The 20,677-nt window shown below is 40.5% G+C and overlaps 1 protein-coding gene and 1 long non-coding RNA gene across 2 annotated transcripts in view; both read left to right on the top strand.

The window, feature by feature from the left end:
* Positions 1–20,677, top strand: part of ROR1 (receptor tyrosine kinase like orphan receptor 1) — a 469,844-nt gene that overhangs the window by 35,631 nt on the left and 413,536 nt on the right. The window lies entirely within an intron of this gene.
* Positions 1–20,677, top strand: part of LOC139182220 (uncharacterized) — a 163,978-nt gene that overhangs the window by 35,097 nt on the left and 108,204 nt on the right. The window contains exon 2 of the long non-coding RNA XR_011565849.1: positions 749–20,677. This exon is cut by the window's right edge and continues 108,204 nt beyond it. This is a non-coding gene — a long non-coding RNA (uncharacterized lncRNA). The remainder of the gene's footprint in view (positions 1–748) is intronic.

The raw sequence follows: 20,677 nt of genomic DNA, 5'->3' as shown, positions 1-20,677 counted from the left end.
GTGCCAATATCTGTCTTTTAGTTCTCTTGCCTTCACAGCCCAACATCTCATTCAAAATCTGTCCAGTGGGCAGGAGGCAACTGATGTTCTTCTTCCTCCTCCAGAGCCATTTCTGGCTGTCTTAGGCTTCAGAGAGCTTTTCCACATTTGGCACTGGGCTTTGCAGTTCCTAACTGCCTCACCTTTTGATGCGTTTGTGTCCTCGTCTCCTGGACTAGCCTGGACCCTCCTGAGGGCAGGGATGATGCCATAGCCACGGTTGTTTCTCAAGTCCAGTACATATTGATCCTGGGTGGGGGTATTTGCTGCTCCTGCTGATTGAGGTCAGTCCATAGTGTCTAAACATGAGCAGAATGCAGGGCTCTTTGCTGGTCTCTGGTAACAGAAAGGCGCAGGGACACTTTTCAGGTTATAGTAATAACTCTGAGCTCTTTGAGGGGAAGGACTAGGATTCATTCATCTCTGCCTCCGGTACCCAGCACAGTGCCTGGTGTACAGACGTGTGCAGAGGCTGCTACTTGTTCCTCCCAATGTTTGTGGCTGTTGCTGTGGTTGCTGTTCTCTTTTCCCTCCTCCCTCCCTTCTCTTTCCTCTCCTCCTCCATCTATATAATAGGAGCTTTCTCTGGACACATTTGCCAGCTCTCCTTGCAGCTGAATATGGTCCTGTGACCAGGTTTTGGCCAAAGGAATGTGAATGTGAACAGATGTAATATGTCTTAACTTCCGAGTTGTGCTCTTAGAAGCAGACAAGTGAGCCATCTCTTACTGTTTTTACTTCTTGGGCTGGAATGTGTGTGAACAATTTTCAATTGTATGAGTAAAGGTGACACTTTCAGAATGGCAGAGCAATGAGATGGAAGGATCCTGGGTCCTCGTCACCCCTGAGTTGTCTGAAGAGTAAACACTGTTTAAAAAAAAAAGTGTTAAAATAAACACAGTTATTTGTCAGACACTGTACTGGGACCTTTGTATAAACAACTTCCTTATTTGTTTGAGGTGTTCCTTAGTTTTATCCTAAGAAGTTTCAGATCTCAGGAGTCCAGTTTAGATTCTCAGAATCTTACAATTAGGAGGAACTTTTGAGAACATCCAACCTTAAGAAATAACCCTGAGGAAGGTGAAAGTCTAACCATCCAGGACTGAATGCTGTTGTTTAGTCGCTCAGTCGTGTCTGACTCTCTGTGACCTCATGGACTGTAGCCCTCCAGGCTCCTCTGTCCACGAGATTTCCCAGGCAAGAATACTGGAGTGAGTTGCAGATTCCTGTTCCAGGGCATCTTCCCAGCTCAGAGGTTGAACCCGCTTCTCCTGCGTTGCAAGTGGATTCTTTACCACTGAGCTACCTAAGAAGCCCCCTGGACTGAATAACTGGACTTTTTATTTCAAAAAGAATGTGTATATGAGAAAGAAACTTCTTCCTTGTTTAAGTTTTTGTAACTTTGGGTTTCTTGGTACAGCAGTCTATTTTGAATTCTAGTTAATTCAGTAATTAATAGTTGTATTCTAATTAATTCAGTAATTGTATTCTAATTAATTCAGTAATTTGGTGTTTAGTAAATGGCTGTTGCATCAATGAATGAATGAATGAATACTTGCCTTACCTTTATTACCATATAGTTTTAGTAGCAGTCCAGTGCACACGTTTATGTTGGGAAAGAAAGTCTCTCATGTGACTTTCTCCTACATTTCACTGGCCAGAACTGTGTCAGATGCAGAGGAGGCTGTAAATTTGAGTTTCATTTTCTAGTCTATAGATAAAGAGGCTAAAAAGGGTGTAAGAGAGGGGAGGAATCAGTAAACCAATCTATAGTGCCTCTCAGTCACATAGCTTTGACTTATATTGTTTATAAGTACAGGACTTAATTTTTTTTTTTTTAAAGAAGTATATAAGCCACATAATTTGAGTATTGCCAGGAAGAGATATAGTTCTTATCCCAGATGAACCGGATTCTAGAAAGATAAGATGTCTTCAAAAGAACACAGGTAATTATCAGTAGGGACCCTGGGGCTAGATGTGGTCATCCTGTCATACAACTTGATCCATGGCCACCTGGAACTGACTACAAAGGGATATTGATGCCAAGGCCACCTGTTGTATTCAGTGTCTTAAATGCTTTCTTTGGAGCCATAGCCAGTCCTGGATCTGACACTGCAGAGTCTGTAGGCTATCTGGAAAAGCTAGTGTCAGGGCCATCAAAATTATTCAGCAGATACTTACTAAGCACTTCCACTTACCAGCCTAACTGGGTGATAGGGACCCAGAAACATGCTCTCTGCCATCAAGAGGGAGACGGAAAGACAAACCGATGACCACAGTGTAACGAAGGCTGTGTACGGGATGTCTACATACTGGGAGCAAAGGAAGGCAGAGAGTCTTCCAGAAAGAGCAGCAAGAGGTACCTGGAGCTGAAATATCTCTATTTCAGTGCAAAAGAGACTCAAAAACAGTGGACCTCAGATACCTGGTCTGCTTCCAAATTGTGTTTGAATTAGCATCTTGTGGGTCACATGTGCATTGTACTTGTTACTCTGTGGGGAATGTTTCAAAGTCTTGAATTGAGGCACTGCCCCTCTTTGTGGCTAAATTAGGCACTTCAGAAAACCTGAGACCACTTCCAGTCTGACTCTTAGGCAGTGGGATCCTGGAAGGCCAAGTTTAATCAAATGAGTTTTTCTTCTTTTAACTAAAGAGGGAAAGTTGCTCCTGAGTATCCTTCACTTTAGGTGGTGGCTATGGAATCCGGAAAGTATCTGTGTAAGAAAATCTTGATAAACTAAAACTGTCTCCTTATACCTTTCCATAGGCAAGAATATGTTAGACATTTGGCGATTTACACTTAAAAGATTTTCTTAAAGCAAGGCACACAAGAAGATCAAAGAAGGTCCTCTGATATGCTGACAAAGAAGGTATAGAGAGCTCAATGCTGGTTAGCTCATCTTAGCAGGGGCAATTTCAGAAAATGAAGAAAACTCATCGGCAGTTTAATTCACCAACTCTTGGATTCCAATGTCGCAAACAGACTGGATGCAGGCAACTTGCCCAGGTTCCGTGGAGCTTAAAACCAGGTGTTTGTGTAGGGGGAGGAAAAACATCCAAAATTTATTCAGGAAAAATGTATTCAATTAAGACAAGAGAAGCCCATTTTGAGAATTTAGTACATATGTTCATTTTATAGGTGTGCTGGGAAATTATTAGCACGTGAATGGATTTGGTCACAAAGCCTTTGGGTTGATTTGGAGGAAGAATGTTGCTTCTTGGGAAGTGGCCAGAGGAGTCGAGAGATGTTTTGGGAACATTTTCTATTCTCCTTTTTGTTGATGGCTTCCTAGTTGTCTTGGAGTGGGAAATGCCAACCCACTCCAGTATTCTTGCCTGGGAAACCCCATGGACAGAGGAGCCTGGTGGGATATAGTCCATGGGGTTGCAAAGAGCTGGATGTGACTGAGGAGCTGAGCATATCCTAGTAGTCTGGTCCTGAACCTCTCCTGTGTATTAGGAAATCACACAGAAATATAAGATATGCTTCATTTCTTTACTTAGCTATGTCCAGAACCAGTGCTGAGTTCTGGAGATGAAAAGGCACAGTTCCAGTCTTTAAAGTAGGGTGGGCACACACACATATAGTGTAAATAATGTAATATAGCAATAGATGGTATTAGTGTTGTGATTTTGGAGGACTAGTTGTCTTGAGGATGTCATAGAGAAGATGGAATTTAAGCTGGATGTTAAAGGGTCTTGAAGGTGATTTTCAGGAAAAAGAGATAGGAAAGGACAACTGGGTGGAGGAATCAGCCTGTGCAAAGGCATAGAGGTGTAAAATAAATGGCACCCTTGGGGGAATGGCTGGTGGTTCATTTAGCTGGAGGAAGGGTTTGGGGAAGCCTGTGGAGGGTGTTTTGGGAAGTGATGCTGGACTACAGGGCTACCAAGGTGGTCTAGTGGTAAAAAACCTGCCTGCCAACATAGGAGATGCAAGAGATGTGGGTTCGATCCCTGGATTGGGAAGATCCCCTGGAAGAGGGCATGGCAACCCACTCCAGTATTCATGCCTGGAGAATTCCATGGACCGAGGAGCCTGGTGGACTATCGTCCATAGGGTCACAGAGTCGGACATGACTGAAGCAACTTAACACTCACAATATCCTAGCCTGGGAAATCTAAACTTGAGTTTAAATCTAAACTAAATGAGTTCCCTGTACTCATTGAGGGGCAAAGCCATCCAGAAGTCTGGATGGCTCAGGTAGTTGGCCTGGGAGGAAGAATTGCCTTATCTTTGGCTCTGCCTCCTCAGGTCCAGTACTAGTAGTGTTAGTCGCTCAGTCATGAGTGACTCTTTGTGACCCCATGGACTGTAGCCTGCCAGACTCCTCTGTCCATGGAATTCTCTAGGCAAGAATACTGGAGTGGGTGGTCATTCCCTCCCTCTCCAGGGTGTCTTCCTGACTCAGGGATAGATCTCCTGCCATAAAGGCAGATTCTTTACCATCTGAGCCACCAGGGAAGCCCAATACAAGTCTGATCTGAGAAGGAAGAGGAAGATACCTGTGAGTGCAGACACTGGAAGAAAGAAAGTTTTCCCTGACCAGGAATCAAACCTGGGCCGTGGTGGTGAAAGCACCAAATCCTAGCCACTAGGCCAACAGGGAGCCTCAGGTCCAAGTTGCAATTAATTCCAATAGGTAAAAGCTTTCAGGAAGTAAAACAAGACTCTTTCAGATTGTGTGTATGCTCAGTCATGCCTGACTGTTTGTGACCCCGTGGACTCTAGCCTGCAAGGCTCCTCTGTCCATGGAATTTTCCAGGCAAGAATACTGGAGTGGATTGCCATTTCCTACTCTAGGGGATGAAATTTCCCGACCCAGGGATCTCTTGCATCTCCTGCATTGGCAGATGGATTCTTTACCACTGAATCACCTGGGAAGCCCTCTTTTAGGTTAGAGTTGGTAACCTAAAGCCTCCAGATCAAATGTGGCCTGTGGCTTATTTTTGTAAATAAAGTTTTATTGGAACATACCCACACACATTCATTTATACATCGTCTATGGGGGTTTCTGTGTAACAATGTGGGAGTTGAATAGTTGTAACAGGGACTGTATGGCCTCAGTCAGTTCAGTTCAGTCACTCAGTAGTGTCCAACTCTTTGAGACCCCATGGACTGCAGCATGCCAGGCTTCCCTGTCTATCACTAGCTCCTGGAGCTTACTCAAACTCATGTCCATCGAGTTGGTGATGCCATTGAACCATCTCATTCTCTGTCATCCCCTTCTCCTCCCACCTTCAATCTTTCCCAGCATCAGGGTCTTTTCCAATGAATCAGTTCTTCGTATCAGGTGGTCAAAGTATTGGAGTCTCAGCTTCAGCATGAGTCCTGTATGGTCTGCAAGTGGCTCAAATACTTACTATGTGGCTCTTTATAGAAACATTTTGCTAATTCCTATTTTAGATTATAAGGTCCAGGAGGGCTGGAAACATAGCATAGACTCACTATGTTTCGGTTAAATGAATAAATGAATGGATAAATGGAGAGAAATTCTGAATTTATTAAGTACATAACTTGACAGTGAACTTTTTGTGACACTTCAGGTCCCAGTTTCCCTTTAAATAAAATAAGAACAGGAATACTTATGAAATAGGCAGAACTTAGGAGGATTATTTCCTATAATACAACTTTGAGTGTTTAAATGCCATTAAAAATATAACTACCATCTATTAAGCTTTATATGTGTTGAGCGCTCTATTAAGGGCTTTATTTTTATTGCCTCATTTAATTCTCATACCACTTACTATGAGGGAGGAATTATTGACCCCAATTTATAAATGGAGGAATTCAGCCCAGAGAGGCAAAGTCATCTGCCAAGGTCACACAGCTGGGAAGGGATTGAGCTGTGTCTAACTCCAGCGTGACTTGTTCTGAAGCATTTCCACCAAGTCCCACTGCCTCTGAATGTTGTTAAGTGCTCCTTCTCCTTTTTGAAATAAGAGAAGCAGATATTGGTCTTGGGGGTCTCAAGACATGGAATAGTAAAAAGAAAAAGAAAAAGAAAAAGATTGGTTTTTTATTTTTTCCTTTTTTTAAAAAATTGAAGTTTAGTTAATGTACAATTTATTGTATATGTTATAGGTGTACCATATAGTGATTCACAAATTTTAGAGGTTATACTTCATTTATAGTTATTATAAAATCTTGGTTATATTCCTTGTGTTGTACAAATATATCCTTGTGGTTTATTTTCTACATAATAGTTTGTACTGCTTAATTCCTTTCCTCTGTGTTGCCTCTACCTCCTTCCCTCTCCTCACTGATGACCATTAATTTGCTCTCTATATATGCAAGTCTGTTTCTTTTTTAATTATATTCTCTAGTTTGTTGTAATTTTTAGATTCCATATGTAAGTGATATCATATGCTATTTGTTTGTCTCTGTCTGACTTATTTCACTTAGCATAATACACTCTAAGTCTGTCCATGTTGTCACAAGGTTACAAGTGGCAATGTTCCATGTTTCATTATTTTCTATGGGTGAGTAGTATTTCATTGTGTGTGTGTGTGTGTGTGTGTGTGTGTGTTTATGTATACCACATGCTACCTGACTTCAGATTACACTACAAAGCTACAGTCATCAAAACAGTATGGTACTGGCACAAACCCAGACACATAGATCAATGCGACAGAATAGAGCCCAGACATAAACCCACACACTCATGGTCAGTCTGTGACAAGATAGGCAAGAATATACAAGGGGAAAAAAAACAGTCTCTTCAGTAAGAGGTGCTGGAAAAACTGGGTAGCTAGATCTAAAAAAATGAAATTAGAACATTCTCTAATACCATATACAAAAATAAACTCAAAATGGATTCGAGACTTAAATGTAAAATCAAAAACTGTAAAGCTCCTAGTAGAAAACACAGAACACTCTTTGACGTAAATCATAGCAATATTTTTTTGGATCTGTCTCCTAACGCAGAGAAAATAAAAATAAACAAATGAGACCTAATTAAACATAAAAGCTTTTGCACAGCAAAGGAAACCATTGGCAGAATGAGTAGACAACCTACTGAATGGAAGAAAATATTTGCAAATGATATGACCAGTAAGTGGTTAATATTCAACATATATAAATAGCTCACGCAATTCAACATCAAAAAACAAAACAAAACAGCCTGATTTAAAAATTTATAGAAGACCTAAATAGATATTTTTCCAAAGAAGACATGCTGATGGTCAAAAGGCACATGAAAAGATGCTCAATACCATTAGTCATCAGGAAAATGCAAATCAAAACCACAGTCACCTGTCAGAATGGCTGTCATTAAAAAGAGCACATATAATAAATGTTGGTGAAGGTGTGGAGAAAAGGGAACCCTTGTACACTGTTGGTGGGATGTAAATTGATGCAGTCACTGTGGAAAACAGTATGGTGGTTTCTCAAAAATTGGTTTTAAAATTTTTAACCTTTTAAATAATGTAGACAACAATAAGGTTACTCATCATCAAAAGCACACTCTCGAAAACACTCCTCCTAAAAATTCTGCTCAGTTATGTTATATAGAGAAAGCTAAGTAAAAATCATGTTTTTCCCTTGGAAAGATGAATCTTGGTTAAGTTTTAGGGATTTGGAAACTTTTCATTTGTTTAGCAATGTTGTATGTAGTGGTAAGATGCGTTTAAATGCTGCCTTGTTCTAGAAACCTTTTGCCCCATTTGAAAGGGCCTCTCTTAGAACCATGAGCCCAGCATATAGCAGACAATCAATAAACACTGACTGATTGAATGAATGAATGCCTTCCAGCACTTCATACACACAGCCTTCCAGTATAATTGAATGTGTGTGTGAGTATGTCCTTACTTATTACAGAGTAAATACCAGTGCCCTTGCCACATGCTTTTACCACTGCAGAACCTACCTACCACAGGGCCCGACACTAAATAGATGCTTAATAAACATTTCTGGCATTAAATTGATGGGCAGTCTATGTGCCAAAGCTTTGTGGACTGAGGGAATGACATGTCAGAAACTAATGTGAAGATGAGATGGATTTCTCTCTGTAGCAGAGGAATGATTTAAACCCACAATTACATTGAGGGTGAGAAGTCCAGTAAACAAAGACAGAAGAGTATTTGTTGCTTTAGATAGAAAGCATATTTGTTTCTTTTATTCTGGAAAATATATTCAGGAAAGGTCATTGAGCTTGCTATTTCCACTCCCCCCTTTACTTAGTTGCCAGTTTGTGGGTTTGTTTAACACAGATACTTGACTTTTATTTATTTTATTTTTTATAATTTTATTTATTTATTTGGCTATGCCTGGTTTTCATTGCTGTGCGAGATTTTGTCTAGTTGCAGGGAGCAGGAGCTACTCTCTAATTGCGATGCACAGGCTTCTCATTGCAGCGGCTTCTCTTGTTGCAGAGCCCAGACTCCAGAGCTTTTGAGCTTCAGTAGTTGTGGCACACAGGCTCACTAGTTGTGGTGCGTGGGCTTAATTGCCTTGAGGCATGTTGGATTTTCCTGGACTAGGGATTGAACCCATGTCTTCTGCATTGGCAGGCAGATTCTTTACCACTGAGCCACCAAGGAAAACACTATATTTAACTTTTAAATGAAGCTTTTATAGTATATGTGACCCTTAATCAGGATTTTTTCCCTATCTGTCCCTTCTGTTGCTGAATAGTTTATCTCTTTTGTGCTCTACATGCTGCTGCTGATGCTAAGTCGCTTCAGTTGTGTCCGACTCTGTGCGACCCCATAGACGGCAGCCCACCAGGCTCCCTCATCCCTGGGATTCTCCAGGCAAGAACACTGGAGTGGGTTGCCATTTCCTTCTCCAATGCAGGAAAGTGAAAAAATAAAGTGAAGTCGCTCAGTCGTGTCCGACTCCTAGCAACTCCATGGACTGCAGCCCACTAGGCCCCTCCGTCCATGGGATTTTCCAGGCAAGAGTACTGGAGTGGGGTGCCATCGCCTTCTCCAATACAACCAGTCATTTTGCATACTGTTTTGGATTGCTGAAATGGCAACACCTGGAACAGTTCCTGTGACCCTTTTAGCTTTGGGGAATCAGGCAGCTGCCCTGAGACCTGTTTCAGTCAGCTCAGGGTCAGAAATGCTCATCTGCTTTTGTTTCCATGGAAGAAGCTGTCCTGGAGCTCTGGGCAGACACAGGTATCTTCTGTGCCCTTCAACAAGCAGGCAGAATCATGCATCACAACCTTAGCCTGGTATGACCCCTTAGAAACAGGTTCCCCAGCTTTCTGACATACTTGTTTTCTTGCTTGTAGTTGCCTATGATTTTAGACAATTCCTTTAAAAGACAAATGCAGCTCTTCAGGTTGCTTTAAGGATCAGGGCAGTGACTTTTTGCAGCCTCTTACTACTTCTGTATTTTATTGAAATGTCTCTATTTCCCTCAGCTAGGAGTTTGGATCTACTTTGCCCCATTCCCCTCTCCACCAGCCTTTTTCCTCTCACTTAATTTGTTTCTGTCTACAGCTTTGATCTCTTTGGAGAAAAAGCACCAGGGCACTGGAGTATTATTACTGGCCTCTGTTTGTTTATTTTTGCAAATACAGTATAATTAGTGGTTGGTCTTTTGGCCAGCCTGATATCACCTGACCCTCAGCAGCCCTCATTCTTACAGGTTACTCTATGGGAGAAAAATTAGCTTTACCCATTTTTATTTTCGTTGATGTTGGTGAGAGTCTCGAAGTGATGATGACTTTTTGGATGTGGAAAAAAGCAGAGCCAAGGGAATACCAGTAATTATGCTAATCTGAGAGCATTAAATCTTCAAATATTATGCATTTTTGGATAAGCAATTCTGTTGTTTTTGAAGTGTGGTTGTCTTTTTGTTTCTTGGGTGGTGGCCTGTAATTTTGTATTAAAGGAAAAATACCTAATCCTTCTCTGCTGACTTGCTGTGGAAATAGGACTGACTTATTTCTTGTTTTCTTTTGTGTGTATGCATGCATGATTTTTTTTTTGGAGTGTTCATGAAAGGAAGCTAGAATGTGTGGGTCTAATAATATACTACTTTGTGTATGAAGATGAAACTAATAACAATAATAATAATGATAGCATCATTAAAGGTGAGAGACTTTTAACTTTCAAAGCATAATTCCTTATATAAACGTATTTTTCTCAGTCAAAACAGTGATTTCAGCTACTTTCTCTACAGTGATGATGGATTTGTGAGAGCTTATCTGACTGTTCAGGTGAGTTTGAGAGATTCCATCCCAGAGGTTCTTAATTGGAGGAAAGTATAGAATCACCCGGGGGCCCGCTATACATCATCCACACATAGCTCTTGCCCAGGACCTACAGACATGGGCAATACAGAGGTAGGAGAGACCTGCTTATTTGGAAAAAGCTTCCTGGGTGATTAAGAGGCACTGCATCAGCCCACTCCCTCTGCTGGACCCCTCCAGGGATTGTGATCATCTGTCATGGTGTGGGGAGAGTGGGGACACCATGCCCATCTGTGACTGGAAGCTAAGAAGAGCAACTACTCATCTGGAGATTATGTAGAACCCACAACAGCAACCACTCTTGGAACCTGGTCACAGGCAAACTCTATTAATTCTTTTAAGAATTGAATATTTGCCTTGTGCCCAGTGACTGTTCATAGAGGGTCCTGTCTCATGTAACCGTTTAAACCAGTTCTATCACCAGAGAAATGTGTTAGCAGCCCCTTGAAAGAAAACGAGCCTTCAGCTGGATTCAAGAGATAGGATCTGAGGAGAGTGCTTTGATGGATTTTCACCAGTAAGGGTTTCTTGAACCTCGGTTTCTTGGTCCATAGTATGGAGCTAATGCTATGCACCTTATAGGACTGGGAAAGAAGTAGAGAGTCCATAATGCTATGGACTCGGGAAGAAATAAGAGTGACATGGGCTCGGGTGCTGCCTCTGTTCCATGAAACCTTCCTTAGCCTCCCTGAGTAGCCTTGTCTTCATTTTCAAGACGAGGATAAGAATGTGCAGCTCCTGGGCTTGTTGTGAGGACTATATGCAGTACAGTAAGAAAAACACCTTACTTTCTGCTTGGTACATGGCAGATATTTAATCCATGGTAGGTATCTTCCTTGCTACTTTGTATTACGTGACTCTGAGGATGGCAGGGATCTGTTTTGGACAGCTATCATCCTGAGAGGGTCTACCTAATGTCCTGCATTCCTGTAATGATAGTTATAGTAATGGTAGAAAGAGTTCCCTTTTATTGAGTTCTAGCCATTGTACTGGGCATTGGACATACATGGGGAGAAAAAGATGGATATGGTTCCTGACCTCATTGAGTGTAACAATGAGAAGACTCTAAAGAGAAAGTTTTCAAAGCATTACTCTTCTCTATGTGTATAAGAGGAAAGCTTTAATGTAGTAGTGAAAGTGAAAGTGAAGTCGCTCAGTCGTGTTCGACTCTTTACGACCCCATGGACTGTAGCCTACCAGGCTCCTCCATCCGTGGGATTCTCCAGGCAAGAGTACTGGAGTGGGTTGCCATTTCCTTCTCCAGGAGATCTTCTCAACCCAGGGATCAAACCCGGGTCTCCCGCATTGCGGGCAGACACTTTACCATCTGAGCCACCAGGGAAACTCAGATGTAGTAGGGTGGCTTCTAAATGTGTATTTCATAACATAGCAGGTAGAGTGTGGAACGTGTCTATTGGGAGGAAACTGGAGTTTTGCATTTCCTGCTTGCTTGTGCTTTTCAGTGTGTGGCTATAATGCTGCCCTGCCTGAGGTTTCGGCAGTTAATATTTCCCAGGGCAGCATGATATAAATGCCCCGTGGTCTGTACTTACTAGAAGGATATACCCAGGGCAGAGTGGGGGGAAAGGACCATTTTCAAAGTCCCCTTTGAAGAACTTTGTTGAGCTTTATCTTGAATTTCTCCCCATCTCCTTCCTCAAACATTCCTGGTGCTTGATACACATAAACTATGCCCATGTCTTGGAAGATTCAGGTTTGACCACCGTAAATTGGTTCATATTTCCAGCAGGGCAGTTATTTAATTTCCTGTTGGAAGTCTACAAATGTTGGCACTGTTCACTCTTTGGCAAAGGACCAAAAGCCAGTACAGTATCATTAGTCTGCTCTGGTGTATAGATTAAAGCACGATTGTCTTTAATAAGAGGCCATCCCTGTTTAGGATGGGGCTTGGGGGACTGCAAGGGCATGGGGGAGCATAACCGAGCTTTCTAATCAAAACCAAAGTGCAGTGACTGGGATTCACTCATGAAAAGGGTTAGAAGAAGGGCAGAGCTCTGTTTCCTTGTCTTGATTTCATTTGTTTGGGTTATTTTGCTCTAGACCCTGGGAGAGTTTGGGAGGCTGAGACTGGCCAGGTCTGTGCCATACCCTCATTAAGACTTCTCAACTCCCTCTTCTTCTCTGGATGTATTGCTCCCGGGAGCCACCCATCTCCAGAGTGCCCTGGGGAAGAAACATAGAGTGTCTCCACAGAACCCACTGTAGTAACTGCCATGCGGTAGAGCCGGTATTTACTTACTGAGGCTCTGAAATGAGTGAGGCACTTTGAGATATGAATTATTATTGCTGAGACTGTGCAACGAGATTAAGTCATCTGCAGCCAGTGAGTATCTGAGTTGGGGTTTGAACCCAGTGTGATTTCTCTGAAAGGTTCTTCCTCTTTCCATGTGTTATATCTGGACCCTAGCAGGGTTCTGAAGAAAGAAAGGGCTTGAGATTTTGGAGGGAAGGGTGAGAAGCTTGAAAATTTGGAGCTTGGAGGATTATTTCTAGATGCTTCTTACCATGTTAGCCTTGTCTTTAACTAAAGGATCCTTCAGTGTTGGCTCCTTAGTAGAATCAGCACAGAGATGTATTTTCCCCCCTCCAAATGCTGTATCATGAAAAATGTCAAACATGGAAGTTGATGATGGTAAATTCTTAAGTTCTGCCAATTCTTCCTCTTTTCTCTGTACCAGACACCATGCTAACTGCTTTATTCACCTTATCTCGTTTATTCTTTCAGTATTCCCAATTTATAGATGAGCAGACTCTTCCACAGAGAGGTGAACTTCTTGTTTCTCTAATTAGTAAATTGCACAGCTGAGATTTGAACCTGGTGCGTGGAGACCGTGCTGCGGCATTTCTCTGCATTTCAATGAATTCTTCTTGGTGTTTCTGTTCTTTTTCAATATCATATTATTTAGAAAAGCAGGGTCTAGATGGAAGGTCTTCGAAGGTTACTAATAAGGCAAAATTGCTAAAGCCCCAGAAATTGAAGGCTCCCAGAAGCTTCTAAAGAATCTCTGGGGCAAGATGTAGTTTCCTTGAGCACCTTTGTCGGACTTTCTCCAGGGAAGGGGCAGTAGTTCTGCTCTCCCCAGAGTAGCCTTGGAGCTTTTTTTTTTTTAAACGATTGACTCACATCTTCCTTTCACATGTTAAAAAAATCCAAACTCTACCTTGGGTCATCAGAGTGTTAATTTTTTTTTGATAGTGGGATCATCTGTGGCTTCTTCGGACCTATTGATAGGACATCTTCCTTTCCTGGGACAGAAGGTGGTATTTGTAGGCACTGGCTCATGAGAGCAGGTATCAGAGTGTATGTGATTTTTGTAGGGGACTAGGCATGAATGATAATTGGTGCTTTTCAGCATCTACATGTTTGAACCTGCTTCATTACTGATTGGATATGACCTTGAGCAAGTCAGGACTTCCGTGGTAGCCCACATTGTAAAGAATTTGCCTGCAATGCAGGAGACCCAGGTTCAATCCCTGGGTTGGGAAGATCCCCCTGGAGAAGGGAATGGCTACCCACTCTAGTATTCTTGCCTGGAGAATTCCATGGACAGAGCAGGCTGGCAGACTACAGTCCATGGGGCTGTAGCAAGTCACACAGCTTCTTAAATTCTGGGCCTCCCTGGAACAGTAATCATTGTCAGGAGGATAGAGAAAAGGTATAGGTAGAGTTCCTTCCATCAGGAAATTTAATCTTAAGGAGGCAAGACATATATTCATGAAAAAGATACCACTGAAGAGGGAGGGCATAGCAACAGACAGGAATTGCTCTAGAAAGGCAGTGAAGAGAGAAGTAATTTGGCTGGCATAGTTGAGGGGAGGAAGAGAAAGTACCTGGGGCTTAAACTTGGGTTCAAATCTCAGTGCTGTCACTCAATAGGTGTGTAATTTTAGACTCATTGGTCTTCAAGTTTTCATCATAAAATGCAGTTAATAACACCTGTATCACGGTATCATTGCTAGGATTAAGCTTACATAACATATGTAGAGCTCCTAACACAATAGTTCTTGTTGCTATTGTTGTTCAGCCACAAAGTCGTGTCCAACTCTTTTGCAGCCCCATGAACTGTAGCCCGCCAGGCTCTTGTGTCCATGGGATTTCCCAGGCAGGAATACTAAAGTGGGTTGCCATTTCTTTCTCCAGAGGACCTTCCCAACCCAGGGATTGAACCCGTGTCTCCTGCATTGCAGGAGATTCTTTAGCACTGAGCCACTAGGAAAGCCAACCATCTCATAGTAGTTGGCAATTAAAAGATATCTCTTATGAGTAGGAAATGGGGGACCTGAGGCAGGTCTTGATACCAGAACAGGATTTGGGTGTATGAAATGACCCAGTCCTGAAAGTATTTTAGAAATCACCATATCATCAAGAAGCATATTTGAAATTCCAAACTCTTCCTTCTCTTAATAAGGCATGTTTGTTTTATTTAAATTTGTTTGCTTGCTTGGTAAAATGTCATTGGTAAGATGTCAACATGTCAGGCAATTGGGGGTTCTTCCCCTCCCACCCTCATCATAGCCCCTGAAATCTGTTGTAATTTTCTACACACCTGTTTGATTATTTAATGAAATCTATCTTTCCATACTGCAACAAGCACAAAGAACCAGTGTTCAGTAAGAATCACGTTGGCAATGGAGGCTATAATTGCACTATTGCATTTTTTTTCTTTTCGGTATTTTGTTTTGTTTTTAGTTAGGAGGCCAGGAGGAGGGAAAATTGCCGCAGAAGAACTGAAATCCTGGTCTAGCACTCTGAGTGAATTTTTTCTTCCCTTTTTTCTATCCTACCTTGCGGTCATTTCCTCTGTGTGCAGATTAAGGTTTGATGTGAATTTTGAGTTTCGCTGAGATTAGTTCTTTTATGGCCTTGAGGAATGTGTGGATAAAGAACTTAAAACATATCAGGAGTTGACAGTAAAGTTAAAAAGTCAAATGAAAGTTCTAAATGTGTCACTTTCTTGGAGTGGTTCTGTAGTGGTAGTATTAGGACTTTATAAGCATTTTCTCATATAATCTTTCTAACAACCCTTTGTTGTAAGATAGGTATTATTTTTCAGTGTTATTAAGTCATTTGTTAATTTCTTGACAGGTATTGTTTTTATTGCTATTATACAGCTGGAGACACAGGGACACAGATGAGAGAATAACTTATGTGAGGTGATACAGCTAGGAATGACCTGGGATTTGAACCTAGTTCTCTGACTCCAAGCCCTTCCTTTGAGTCTGGGTGGAATACACTCCGCTACAGGCTTCTCTCCTATAGCAAGTAATTCTTGTTTCTGCTTTGTGAGGAACCCCTGGGAGCAGAGGAAGGGAAAAGAGGAATTCTTTGTATTCACTTTTCATCCAACTAAGCCCGTTTGTTTTTTGTTTATATTTTTTTCAGTATTTTTAAATATGTATTTATTTTTTATTGAAGGATAATTGCTTTACAGGATTTTGCTGTTTTCTGTCAAACCTCAACATGAGTCGGCCATAGGTATACATATATCCCCTCCCTTTTGGAACTCCCTCCCATCTCCCTCCCCATCCCACCCCTCTAGGTTGATACATGGAGGAAAATTGCTTTATAGTGTGTTCATTGCAACTAAGCCTTTTTATGCTCAAGGTTATAATGAGAAAAGAAGTACCAGAGCTACCATGTGTTAAATATTCTTTTTGTGCCTGAATCAAAGCACTAAGCAAGGTGCTTTGCATAATTCTCACCTTGAACCAGGTTATCATTATCCTTATTATATTGATGAGCTTCAAAAAAACAAGTACCTTGTCCCCAAATTCACCCAGGAGAACGTGCTGGTGTTAAGATTTGAACACAGGTTTTGGGAATACCATCTTGCCTCCCTATGCAGTTTTTAATGACTTTTGCCTGACAATCACATGATGGTGCTTATGGCTTTAATTTTGAAGACCTTTTAAAATTGTTGCATGGTTGATATATTTGGTAACCATTGGAAACTGCCGAAACTTTTCACTGCTAGATTTGGAAGAAAATAACAGTGAGTTGACGTGTTCGTGATTCAAGACTTCTGGGAAACTGAAAACACCCGTGTGTACTTATTTTGAGTCAATACGTTACTAACGGCTCTGGCCCAAAAGGAGAAATATCTGTCTCCTGAAATTGAGTGCAGGTCTCTTAGTGGCTTACCCCAGCAGGGAGCCAGTTATTACATAAGCTGAATACCAGGTCCATGGGTTTCCCTAGCCTGAAAAAGAAGCAGCATCTGCAGTTATGAGGAAAACAGAAAGACCCATTTCTCTGTGGAGTGATACTGAACAGGCTGCTTCAGCCATGAGAATATTCTGGCCAGAGGAAAATGTAGCTTAAGAAAAGCCCCAGCTGGTCCAAGTAACTTAAGCCCCGCTATTCATGAAATATTATCTGACAGCCTCCCCCTCCCCAAGTGGCTGGGGACTGAAGCAGAATTGCTCCAGGAACCTGTGTTCTCATTTTGGCATTATAGGCTAGGCAGTTTCAAGAAAAGCTGTAATATTTAGATCAAACCTTTGTGTGTGTGTGTGAACATAAAAGCATTTAATAAATGTACTGGCAGGCTTTCTGTGGGAACCTAGAGCCTATTATACAGAGTGAAGTAAGTCAGAAAGAGACAGAAATATCATATTAACACATGTATGGAATCTAGAAAGATGGTACTGATGAACTGTCTGCAGGGCAGCAGTGGAGACTCAGATATAGCAAACAGACTTGTGGACACAGGACAGGAAGGAGAAGCTGGGGCGAATTGAGAGAATAGCATTGAAACATGTACATTACCATATGTAAAATTAGATAGCCAGTGGAAGTTTGCAGTATGGTGCAGGGAGCTCAAATCCTGTGCTCTGTGACAACCTAGAGGGGTGAGATGGGGTGGGAGGTGGGAGGGAAGTTCAAGAGGGAGGGGGCATACAAATACTGACGGCTGATTCATGTTGATTAGGACAGAAACCAATACGATATTGTAAAGCAGTTATCCTCCAATTAAAAATAAATAAATTTAAATTAAAAAAAAGAGGAGACAAAATAATGTTAGGAATTCAAGAGATAATATAACTATAGATACATGAAAAATATTCGATGCAACTTTTTAGCAGTAACTTGAATGTTTATACTGAAAAAAAAAGAATTAACCAACACTGATTTCTAAATAAGGGCTTTTGCACATGTCTAGAACTGTGCTTGCTGATATGGTAAATACAGAGATGAGACATGTAAAACACTAGAATGGAAGCCCCATGAAAGCAGGGATCTATTTTGTTTATTCATGACGTCTTAATATTTGGAAGTGTCTGGCATATAGTGGATGCTAATACGACATTTGTTGAATGAGTGAGTATAGGTCTCTGCCTGTAAGAGCTTACACCCTAGTTTGTTTGCATCATAATAATTAATGTTTATTAAAACAGTGGTGTGTTTATTACAGAAAATGAGAAAAGAGCAGATAAGTAAAAAGAAAAATAATGAGGAGATAATAGTTATTTTCATTTAAGAAATATGAAAGCTTTTTCTATGTAAACTTTTGAAATATTGAAAGCTTTTTCTATGTAAACATTTTTAAGTTGATTTTATGACTTGCTTTTCCCCCTACTTATCAGTGTTACTGTGAGCAACTTTCTATATCAAAACATAGCACTCAAATAATCAACTTTTAATCATTGCAATATTTAGTATATATGTGATTGTATCACAATTTTATGAAGTTCTATTGTTGGACAGTAGGTTTTCCACTCCCCTTTCTCTCTCTTCTCTCTTTCTAGTTTGAACAATGCTCTGCTTGTCTCTCAACTTTTCCACATATCCATGATTATTTTCTTGGCAATAATTCTTAGAAGTGGAATTACTGGATCAAAGGTCAGAGGCTTTTGATACATATTGAATATAATCATGTTGCTCACCATGAAGATTGGGAAAATGCATAACCCTCTCTACTGAAAGAAAGTGCTTTTTCCTTTACCTAAACCAACATCGTGCATTGTCATGTTAAAATACTTGACTGTCTCCTAGGTTAAAAAAGTGAATATTGTCATTGATGTTCACATACTTTTGATTTGCTAATGATGTTAAAAATCTTCCTTATATGTTTTTGGTCATTTGTGTTTATTCTTTTGTGAGTTACCATCATCTTAGATATTCATGAGGACAGATCTTTTCTTGGATCCTCACGACCCATAGTGGGACTTGCTGTGGCATTTATCTCACAGTTACACCTCAAGAGCCATTGATTTCACCCACCCATCTACCCATCTCTTTATTTGTTGATTTATTCAACAAGTACTGAAGACCTGCTAGGTACCAGGCAGAGAAATAGAGGGTTATAATTTAAAACAGTGCTTTGAATGTTTCTGATATTGTTGCTCTAAAAAACAAAGCTTATATTTTTAGGAAAGACCTTAATATAAATCGATACAATGAGTGGCTACTCGAAAAGTTTTTTCCCTAATGAATTTTCTTTAAGATAATAAAACTGAGCCAGCTTGTTTTTCTAAGCACCCATCAAGGGTAGGTAGACAGAGATCAAGAAAGTTTTTCTGTAAAGGGCCAGATAGTAAATATTTTTGGTCGTGTAGTCTCTCTGAAAGCTACTCAGCTCTGCTCTGAGAGTTAAAAAAAAAGGAACCATAGACAAATGAGCCTCGCTATGTTCCAATAAAAGTTTATTTATAGCCACTGAAATTTGAATTTCATATAACTTTCACATGTCACAAAATATTCTTTTTCTTTAATTTTTTTCAATTATGTAAGAATATAAAAACTTTTCTTAGCCTATACGTCCTGTGAAAACAGTAAGTGAGCTGGATTTGGCCTGGGTTTGTAGTTTCCTAACCCCTGGAGTAGCATACTGTAAGGCAGAGAGGAGCCATTCTGGTGTTGCAAATTTGCTATGAACAACTCCCACAATTCATGAAGGATAATCAAGTTGAGTTTAGCTGGGGCTGGGGAATATCCTGACTCTTAGTGAGGAGCATTGTGTAGCTTTTAGTGTTTTAGCAATATTTAAATTATCGAAATGTATTTTAATTATATATTTACTCATACAAAAAGTCCACAGTTAAGTATGATAGAATAAAAGTCTCCCATATCCTTTCTCAAGGATATAAGACATATTTTGGTGTATTTCTTTTTAGTCTTCATAAATGTATACACTCACATATGTGTGATGTCATTCTCTATAAACTCTTATATCCTGCTTTGTTTCCAATCATATTATATGGGAATATTTTTCAGTGCTGTTAAATATTTTAGTGTAAACTAAATCCACAGTAAGATACCACTACACACAGAATGGCTATAATAATAGTAAAAAAAAAAAAAAACCAAAAAACCACCCACAGTAACTTATCCAAGAGAAATGAAGCCATATGTCTATAGGAAAACATGTATGCAGATGGTCAATGAAGCATTATTTATAATGGCCAAAAAGTGGAAACAACCCAAATGTTCATCAACTAATGAATGGATAAACAAAATACGGTATGTCCATAGAATACTGTTTAACAGTAAAAAGGAGCAAAATAGTGATACAGATTACACAGCGCGGATAAACTTCAGACACATTGTGCTAAGTGAAAGAAGCCAGACACAAAAGAACTTTTATTATATGATTATATTTATGTGATATTTCCAAAAAAGGCAAAAATCTAGACAGAAAGCAGGGTAATTTTTGCCTGAGGCTGGAGTTGGAGCGGAAGCTCACAGGAACAGCAAAACTCTTGGGGTGATGCATGTGTTCTAAAAGTTGAATGTGGTGAGGATTGCTCAGCTAGGAGCATTTACTAAAAACCATTGGACGACACGCTTTCAGTGGGTGGACTGTGTGACATGTAAATTATACCTCAATAAAACTGTTAAAAATATTCTTTGAAAACAATTGAAAAAAAATTTTTTAATTAAAATTTTATTTATTTTTTGGCCACGCTACACAGCATGTAGGTTCTTAGTTCCCCTGCCAGGGAACAAGCTAGCACCCACTGCATTGGGAGCACAGAGTCTTAACCACTGGACTGCCAGAGAAGTCCTGAAAACTCAATTTTTAATGGCATCATATTCCATTGTGTGAGTATTCAGTTTCTTTATTCTGTGTAACTTGGAAGAAATGTTCAGAGTTTATTTTCTCTTTAGCTAAAATCCATAATCAGTAGGTTAGATTGGAGCCACTGAACGTAAACAAGACTGATTGAGTGGAATGACTCCTAATTCAGTGGGCAAGGAACTTAGTATGGTCTCAGTTCCCCCTCCAGCAGAGTGGACCTGAGTCCTCTTGTCTGTAAAATCGATAAGAAAAGTGGGCACCAGGAAATAACTGGGCCTAAGAGGGTGGAGAAAGGAAACAGAAAACATAGGAGTGATGGTAATATGCAAGACTGATTTCCTGAGAAGTTTGAAGCCAGAAACTATTACTGACCCTCTGTCTCCACAT

This window comes from Bos indicus, chromosome 3 (genome assembly GCF_029378745.1).
Source record: "Bos indicus isolate NIAB-ARS_2022 breed Sahiwal x Tharparkar chromosome 3, NIAB-ARS_B.indTharparkar_mat_pri_1.0, whole genome shotgun sequence".
NCBI lineage: Eukaryota > Metazoa > Chordata > Mammalia > Artiodactyla > Bovidae > Bos > Bos indicus.
The sequence above is the reverse complement of the archived record's forward strand: the minus strand, read 5'-3'. Positions and strand labels throughout refer to the sequence as shown.